Source organism: Arachis duranensis, chromosome 1 (assembly GCF_000817695.3).
Source record: "Arachis duranensis cultivar V14167 chromosome 1, aradu.V14167.gnm2.J7QH, whole genome shotgun sequence".
Lineage (NCBI taxonomy): Eukaryota > Viridiplantae > Streptophyta > Magnoliopsida > Fabales > Fabaceae > Arachis > Arachis duranensis.
The window spans coordinates 58,508,418-58,516,323 of NC_029772.3; the positions used below are offsets into that span (position 1 = coordinate 58,508,418).

Here is a 7,906-nt window from a genome sequence, read left to right on the forward strand (position 1 = left end):
CTTTTCAAAATTAAATTTTAAATCTTTTTCAACTAACTAGTTGACTTTTTGTTTGTTTTAACTATATCTTATCTTTTTTTTCAAAACCACCTAACTACTTTTCCCTCTCTAATTTTCGAAAACTTCTCCCTCTTTTTCAAATTTCTTTTAATTAACTAATTGTTTTAAATTTTAATTTTTAAATTTATTTCTTCTTTTATTTTCGAAAATTACTAACCCTTTTTCAAAATTAATTTTCGAATTCTCTCCCTCTCATCTCCTTCTATTTATTTATTTATTTACTAATACTTCTCTTCATCTCAAGAATCTGAACCTATCTTCACCCTTGTGTTTGGATTCTTACCTTTTCCTTCTTCTATTCCCTTCTTCTTCTACTAACATAAAGGAATCTCTCTACTATGGTAAAGAGGATCCCTATTATTATTTTCTGTTCCCTTCCTTTACATACGAGCAGGAGCAAGGACAAGAATATTCTTGTTAAAGTAGATCCTGAACCTGAAAGGACTCTGAAGAGGAAACTAAGAGAAGCTAAATTACAATAACCCAGAGACAACCTTACAAAAATTTTCGAAAAGGAAGAGGAGATGGCAGCCAAAAATAATAATGCAAGGAGGATGCTTGGTGATTATACTACACCTACTTTCAAGTTTGATGGAAGAAGCATCCCAATCCCTGCTATTGGAGCAAATAACTTTGAGCTGAAACCTCAACTAGTTGCTCTACTGCAACAAAATTGCAAGTTCCATGGACTTCCATCAGAAGATCCCTACCAGTTTTTAACTGAGTTCTTGCAGATCTGTGAGACTGTTAAGACTAATGGAGTAGATCCTGAAGTCCACAGGCTCATGCTTTTCCCCTTTGCTGTAAGAGACAGAGCAAGAATATGGTTGGATTCGCAACCTAAAGATAGCTTGGACTCATGGGATAAGCTGGTCGCGGCCTTCTTGGCTAAGTTCTTTCCTCCTCAAAAGCTGAGCAAGCTTAGAGTGGATGTTCAGACCTTCAAACAAAAAGATGGTGAATCCCTCTATGAAGCTTGGGAAAGATACAAGTAGATGACCAAAAGGTGTCCTTCTGACATGCTTTCTGAATGGACCATTTTGGATATATTCTATTATGGTCTATCTGAATTCTCTAAGATGTCACTGGACCATTCTGCAGGTAGATCCATTCACCTAAAGAAAATGCCTGCAGAAGCTCAAAAACTCATTGACATGGTTGCAAACAACCAATTCATGTATACTTCTGAGAGGAATTCCGTGAGTAATGGGACGCCTCAAAGGAAGGGAGTTCTTGAAATTGATGCTCTGAATGCCTATTGGCTCAGAACAAAATGTTGACTCAGTAAGTCAACATGATTTCTCAAAGTCTGAGCGGATGACAAAATGTATCCAACAGTACTAAAGAGGCATCTTCCGAAGAAGAAGCTTATGATCCTGAGAACCCTGCAATAGCAGAGGTAAATTATATGGGTGAATCTTATGGAAACACCTATAATTCATCACGGAGAAATCATCCAAATTTCTCAAGGAAGGATCAACAAAAGCCTCAACAAGGCTTTAATAATGGTGGAAGAAATAGGCTCAGCAATAGCAAGCCTTATCCATCATCTTCTCAGCAACAAATAGAGAATTCTGAGCAGAGCACCTCTAACTTAGCAAACTTAGTCTCTGATCTGTCTAAGGCCACTTTAAGTTTCATGAGTGAAACAAGGTCCTCCATTAGAAATCTGGAGGCACAAGTGGGCCAACTGAGTAAGAAAATCACTGAAACTTCTCCTAGTACTCTCCCAAGCAACACTGAAGAGAATGCAAAAAGAGAGTGCAAGGCCATTGACATAATCAACATGGCCGAACCTAGAGAGGAAGGAGAGCACATGAATCCCAACGAGGAAGACCTCATGGGACGTCTCTCAAGCAAGAAGGAGTTCCCTATTGAGGACCTAAAGGAATATGAGGCTCATATAGAGACCATAGAGATTCCATTAAACCTCCTTCTACCATTCATGAGCTCTGAATACTATTTTTCCTCTAAAGAGGATGAAGATGTAACTAGAGAGCAAGTTGCTCAATATCTAGGAGCCATCATGAAGCTGAATGCCAAATTGTTTGGTAATGAGACTTGGGAAGGTGAACCTCCCTTGCTCATTAATGAACTAGATAAATGGATTCAGCAAACTTTATCTCAAAAGAGACAAGATCCTGGCAAATTTTTAATACCCTGTACCATAGGCACCATGACCATTGAGAAGGCTCTGTGTGACCTAGGGTCAGGCATAAATCTTATGCCACTCTCTATAATGGAGAAGCTAGGGATCATTGAGGTACAACCTGCCATATTCTCATTGCAAATGGCAGATAAGTTAGTAAGACAAGCTTATGGATTGGTAGAGGACGTGTTAGTGAAGGTTGAAGGCCTTTACATCCCTGCTGATTTTAGTATCTTAGACAATAGGAAGGAGGAGGATGAATGCATCATCCTTGGAAGACCTTTCCTAGCCACAGCAGGAGCTGTGATAGATGTTAACAGAGGAGAATTAGTCCTTCAGTTGAATGGGGACTACCTTGTGTTTAAGACCCAAGGGTGTTCTGTTGTAACAATGGAGAAGAAGCATGAAAAGCTTCTCTCAGTGCAGAGTCAAACAAAGCCCCCACAATCAAACTCTAAGTTTGGTGTTGTGAGGCCACAGCCAAACTCTAAGTTTGGTGTTGGGAGTCTACAACATTGACCTGATCACCTGTGAGGCTCCATGAGAGCCCACTGTCAAGCTAGTGACATTAAAGAAGCGCTTATTGGGAGGCAACTCAATTTTTATTTATCTAATTCTATTTTTCTTTTATTGTTCTTTTATGTTTTATTAGGTTCATGATCATGTAGAGTCACAAAATAAATACTACAATTAAAAATAGAATAAAAAACAGTAGAAGAAAAAGCACACCTTGAAGGAAGGGCTCACTGGCATTTAAACACCAGTAAGGAGCATCTGGCTGGCGTTCAATGCCAGAACAGAGCATGGATCTGGCGTTGAACGCCAGAAACATGCAGTAATCTGGCGTTTAAACACCAAGATTGCACATTGAGGAAAGCTGGCGTTCAATGCCAGAAACATGCTGCAGACTGGCGTTGAACGCCTAAAATAAGCATAGAACTGGCGTTTAACGCCAGAAACAAGCATCAATCTGGCGTCAAATGCCAGGATTGCATGCAGAGGGCATTTTACACGCCTCATTGGTGCAGGGATGTAAATCCTTGACACCTCAGGATCTGTGGACCCCACAGGATCCCTATTTCCAAACTTTATTCGAGATTAGACGACGCAAACTGGCGCTCAACGCTAGTTCCATGTTGTATTCTGGAGTCGAACGCCAGAAACACGTCACGAACCAGAGTTGAACACCAAAAACACGTTACAACTTGGCGTTCAACTCCAAAAGAAGCCTCTGCACGTGTAAAGCTCAAGCTCAGCCCAAGCACACACCAAGTGGGCCCCGTAAGTGGATTTCTGCATAAATTACTTACTTTTGTAAACCTAGTAGCTAGTCTAATATAAATAGGATATTTTACTATTGTACTAAGTTTCTTTGACCATTCGGTCTTTTGACCAAATCTTGGATGTATTTTTGATCCTGTGATCACGTTTTGGGGGCTGGTCATTTGGCCATGCCTGGACCTTCATCACTTATGTATTTTCAATGTTGGAGTTTCTACACACTAAGGATTAAGGGTGTGGAGCTCTGCTGTACCTCGAGTTTCAATTCAATTACTACTATTTTCTATTCAATTTAGTTTACTCCTTTTCAAAGTTATTTGTTGCACTTCACCATGATGAATGTGATGATCCGTGACACTCATCATCATTCTCACCTATGAACGCGTGACTGACAACCACTTCCATTCTACCTTAGACCGGGCGCATATCTCTTGGATTCCTCAATCAGAATCTTTGTAGTATAAGCTAGAATTGATGGCGGCATTCATGAGAATCCAGAAAGTCTAAACCTTGTCTGTGGTATTCCGAGTAGGATTCAGGGATTGAATGACTGTAACGAGCTTCAAACTCACGATTGTTGGGCATGATGACAAACGCAAAAGAATCAATGGATTCTATTCCGACATGATCGAGAACCGACAGATGATTAGTCATGCCGTGACAGAGCATTTGGACCTTTTTCACTGAGAGGATGGGATGTAGCCATTGACAACGGTGATGCCCTACATACAGCTTGCCATGGAAAGGAGTAAGAAGGATTGGATAAAAGCAGTAGGAAAGCGGAGATTCAGAAGGAACACAGCACCTCCATACACTTGTCTAAAATTCCCACCATTGAATTACATGAGTAACTCTATCCTTATTTTTTGTTTATTATTTATTATTATTCGAAATCCCAATAATTAATTATTATCCGCCTGACTGAGATTTACAAGGTGACCATAGCTTGCTTCATACCAACAATCTCTGTGGGATCGATCCTTACTCACGTAAGGTTTATTACTTGGACGACCCAGTGCACTTGCTGGTTAGTTGTGCGAAGTTGTGAAGTTATGTTTGGACCATGGTATCATGCACCAAGTGTTTGGCGCCATTACCAGGGAGAGAACGAACATGGATGCCACTATCAAAAATCACAATTTTGCCTATCAATCTATTCCGTCAAATTCTTCATAGGGAACATGCCTTGGAGGTTGTGCACTAGACTCCTCAACATCAAATTCAAGCTTCTTGGAGGAATACTCTACAACTCTAGATTCCCATGGAGGTTCAGCATCTCCTAAGTCTTCAACCATTTCTTCCTCTTCAACAATTACAGCTTCCTCCAATTACTCCAATACAAAGCCGCACTCCTCATTCTCCACCGGAGTTTCCTATTTTTCCTTCATGCTGCGCTCTTCTATTGATTCTCCACAAGTAGCCATGGAGTACTTTCAGTGTCGAAGTGCAGAAAGGCTAAATTACCTACTACCTTAGTCAAGGTTGCTATGAACTCATATGTTGTCCTTTGTATCTCACTTTGCTCTTGAAGAAGAACACTAAGAGTGTCATCCATTGGAGATTGGAGTGGATATGAGGGTTCGTTGCTTGGGAGAAAGGTTCATGATAAGAGAGTGGTTCATAATGATAAGGATATGGTGGTTTAACACTCTCCATCTTTTTCACTTGTTGTACAGCACACTTTTGTCTCCTTGTTCATAGTTGAGATTTGTTAGCCATGAGAGCTTCGTGTACTTTTCGGCTTTCCTCTAGCTCCATTTGATGGATAGTTGCTTGAAGTTGATCCATTGCTTCCTTAAAATGATCTTGTGGCTCTTGTTCCTTGGCTAACATAATTAGGATCATATTGTGGTTGAAATCTTTCATACATTGGTGGTAGTGTATATTGAGGTGGTGGTTCTTGGGAGTAATTGGGTTAGAATTGGGGTTGTTCTATGTATGGTTCATATGGCTCATAAGGTGGTTGGTATGGTAGATATAGATTAGGGTCATATGGAAGTGTTTGGTAACATGGGGCTTGTGAGTACTATGGTTCAAAACTATGATGAGGAGGGGGTTCATAGGTGTATGGTGGGACTTGTTGGTAACTACAAGGGGGTCCACCATAGCCATTGTCTTCGTATGCATCATGGAATGGCTCTTGCTCATAGTATGTTGGTGGAGGTTGTTGCCATAATGATTGATCATAAGCTAAAGGCTCTTTCCATCTTTGATTGTCCCATCCTTGATCCAAGTCTTCATTATAATCCCCACTTCCTACAACATAATTGTAACCAAACTCAAAGCCAAATGGGTGAGAATTCATGGTAACAAAAGAAAATAAAAACAAAAACTAATAAGGAATAATGAAAATAAACTCCTAAAACTAGAAACAACTAACAAAGAAACTAAAAAGCAAAAATATTCACAATATTTACAATAACCAATAATAAGGTACACTTTTGCAATTCCCCGGCAACGGGGCCAAAAATTGATGGGAAAAAATGTCGATAAAGATTTTCACAAAAATAAGCACGTTACAAGTATAGTTCTAAACTGACAATTCAACCTCAATCAAATTTAATATGTTTGTCACTTAAGCAAACCAAATAAAATTGACCGAAGTATTAAACCTCGGGCGTCTCTCAAGGAATTACAGGGAAATGTAGTTTATTATTGGTTATGATAAAGTATATTTTTGGGTTTTTTGAAATAAGGAATAAGAAAGTAAAATGGCAAGAAAATAAATTAATAATTAAATAAGCTCTTAGCAAGGATTGAAAATTGGAAGTCCTATCCTAATTATCATTATCAATTGTGATGGTAATTCCCTTTTGCTTTCACTTAGTTAACCTCTAACAATGAAGAAAAGTCAAGTGAGCAAAATCAACTTAGGTTCACAAGTCGTAATCAAAGATTAGATTTAGTGAAGTCTAAGCTAACTAGCAAGTCTCAATTACCAATCAACAAAAGACCTTTGATAACTCAAGAGTCTCTAAATAATCAATCCAAGTTAAGAAACATAAAAAATCTAAATTAAAATCCTTCCAAGAGTTTTATCAAACACTTGGAAGGAACAAAATAAAAGCATAGGAAAATAATGAGAGAATGTAAAATCTAAACAACCAATTTCAAACATCAATGAAAACAAATGAAGGGAGAAGCAATAAACATAAAATATCTCAACTTGCATTAATAAGAAATTGAATCTAACATGAATAATTCATAAACTAAATTAACAAAACAAGGAAATCACAATGAGAGATAGATAACTCAAGTAATAGAACAATTAAAGTAGAAGAAACCTATATTGAAGTAAGGTAGAATTCTGAAATTGAGAAGAAATAAACCTAAAAGCCCTAAAACCAAGAGAGAGGAGAGAGGAGAGAGCCTCTCTCTCTAGAAAACTACATCTAAAATCTAAAATTCTGTGAATCAGAATTGAATCAGAAGTGAATCTCTGATTCCCCAACTCTGTAGCCTCTAATATGTGTTTTCGGGCTTGGAACTAGGCTAAAAAGAGCTTAGAAATCGCCCACAGTGAGTTTCGATATCTGCAGCACGTGACGCTTTGTCATGCGTACGCGTCGCTGCCAGCTTCTCAAAACATCATTTTCGTGTGTTCCTTCCACTTTTGCATGCTTCCTTTCCATCCTTTAAGCCATTCCTGCCACCTATAAACCCCGAAAACACTCAACAAACATATCACGGCATCGAATGGTAATAAGAGAGGATTAAAATTAGCAAATTTAAGGCCAAAGAAGCATGTTTTCAATCAGAGCACAAAATTAGGAAGTTAAATGTAAAACATGCGAATTCAATGAATAAGTGTGAGAATAATGTATAAAATCCACTAAAGTAAGCACAAGATAAACCAATAGTGGTTTATCACCCTGCCCAAGTTGTACCCAAGAAAGGGGGAATGACAGTAGTTCACAATAAAAAAATAAACTGATTCCCACTAGAACAGTTATAGGGTGGCGCATGTGTATTGATTATAGGAGACTCAACAACGCCACAAGAAAGGATCATTTTCCTTTACCATTCATAGATCAGATGCTACAGAAACTACAGGGCATGCATTTTACTACTTCCTGGATGGTTATTCAGGTTACAATCAAATTGCAGTAGATCCTCAGAATCAAGAAACGACAGCATTCACATGTCCGTATGGAGTCTTTGCTTACAGAAGAATGCCATTTGGCCTATGCAATGCACCTGCAACCTTTCAGAGGTGTATGCTCACTATTTTCTCTGATATGGTTGAGAAATTCCTTCAAATATTTATGGATGACTTCTCTGTCTTTGGAGATTCATTTGATTCCTGCCTTGACCACCTGGCCTTAGTTCTGAGATGATGCCAAGAAACAAACGTAGTTTTAAACTTGAAAAAATGCCACTTCATGGTAACTAAAGTAATCGTTCTTGGACATCGGA

At 38.6% G+C, this 7,906-nt stretch overlaps 1 non-coding gene across 1 annotated transcript; it reads right to left on the reverse strand.

Annotated features, from left to right (window-relative positions):
• Positions 1-977: 977 nt before the first annotated feature.
• Positions 978-1,085, reverse strand: LOC127742814 (small nucleolar RNA R71). Its single transcript, XR_008004207.1, has one exon. It is a non-coding gene; the product is annotated as a small nucleolar RNA R71 (small nucleolar RNA).
• Positions 1,086-7,906: the final 6,821 nt, after the last annotated feature.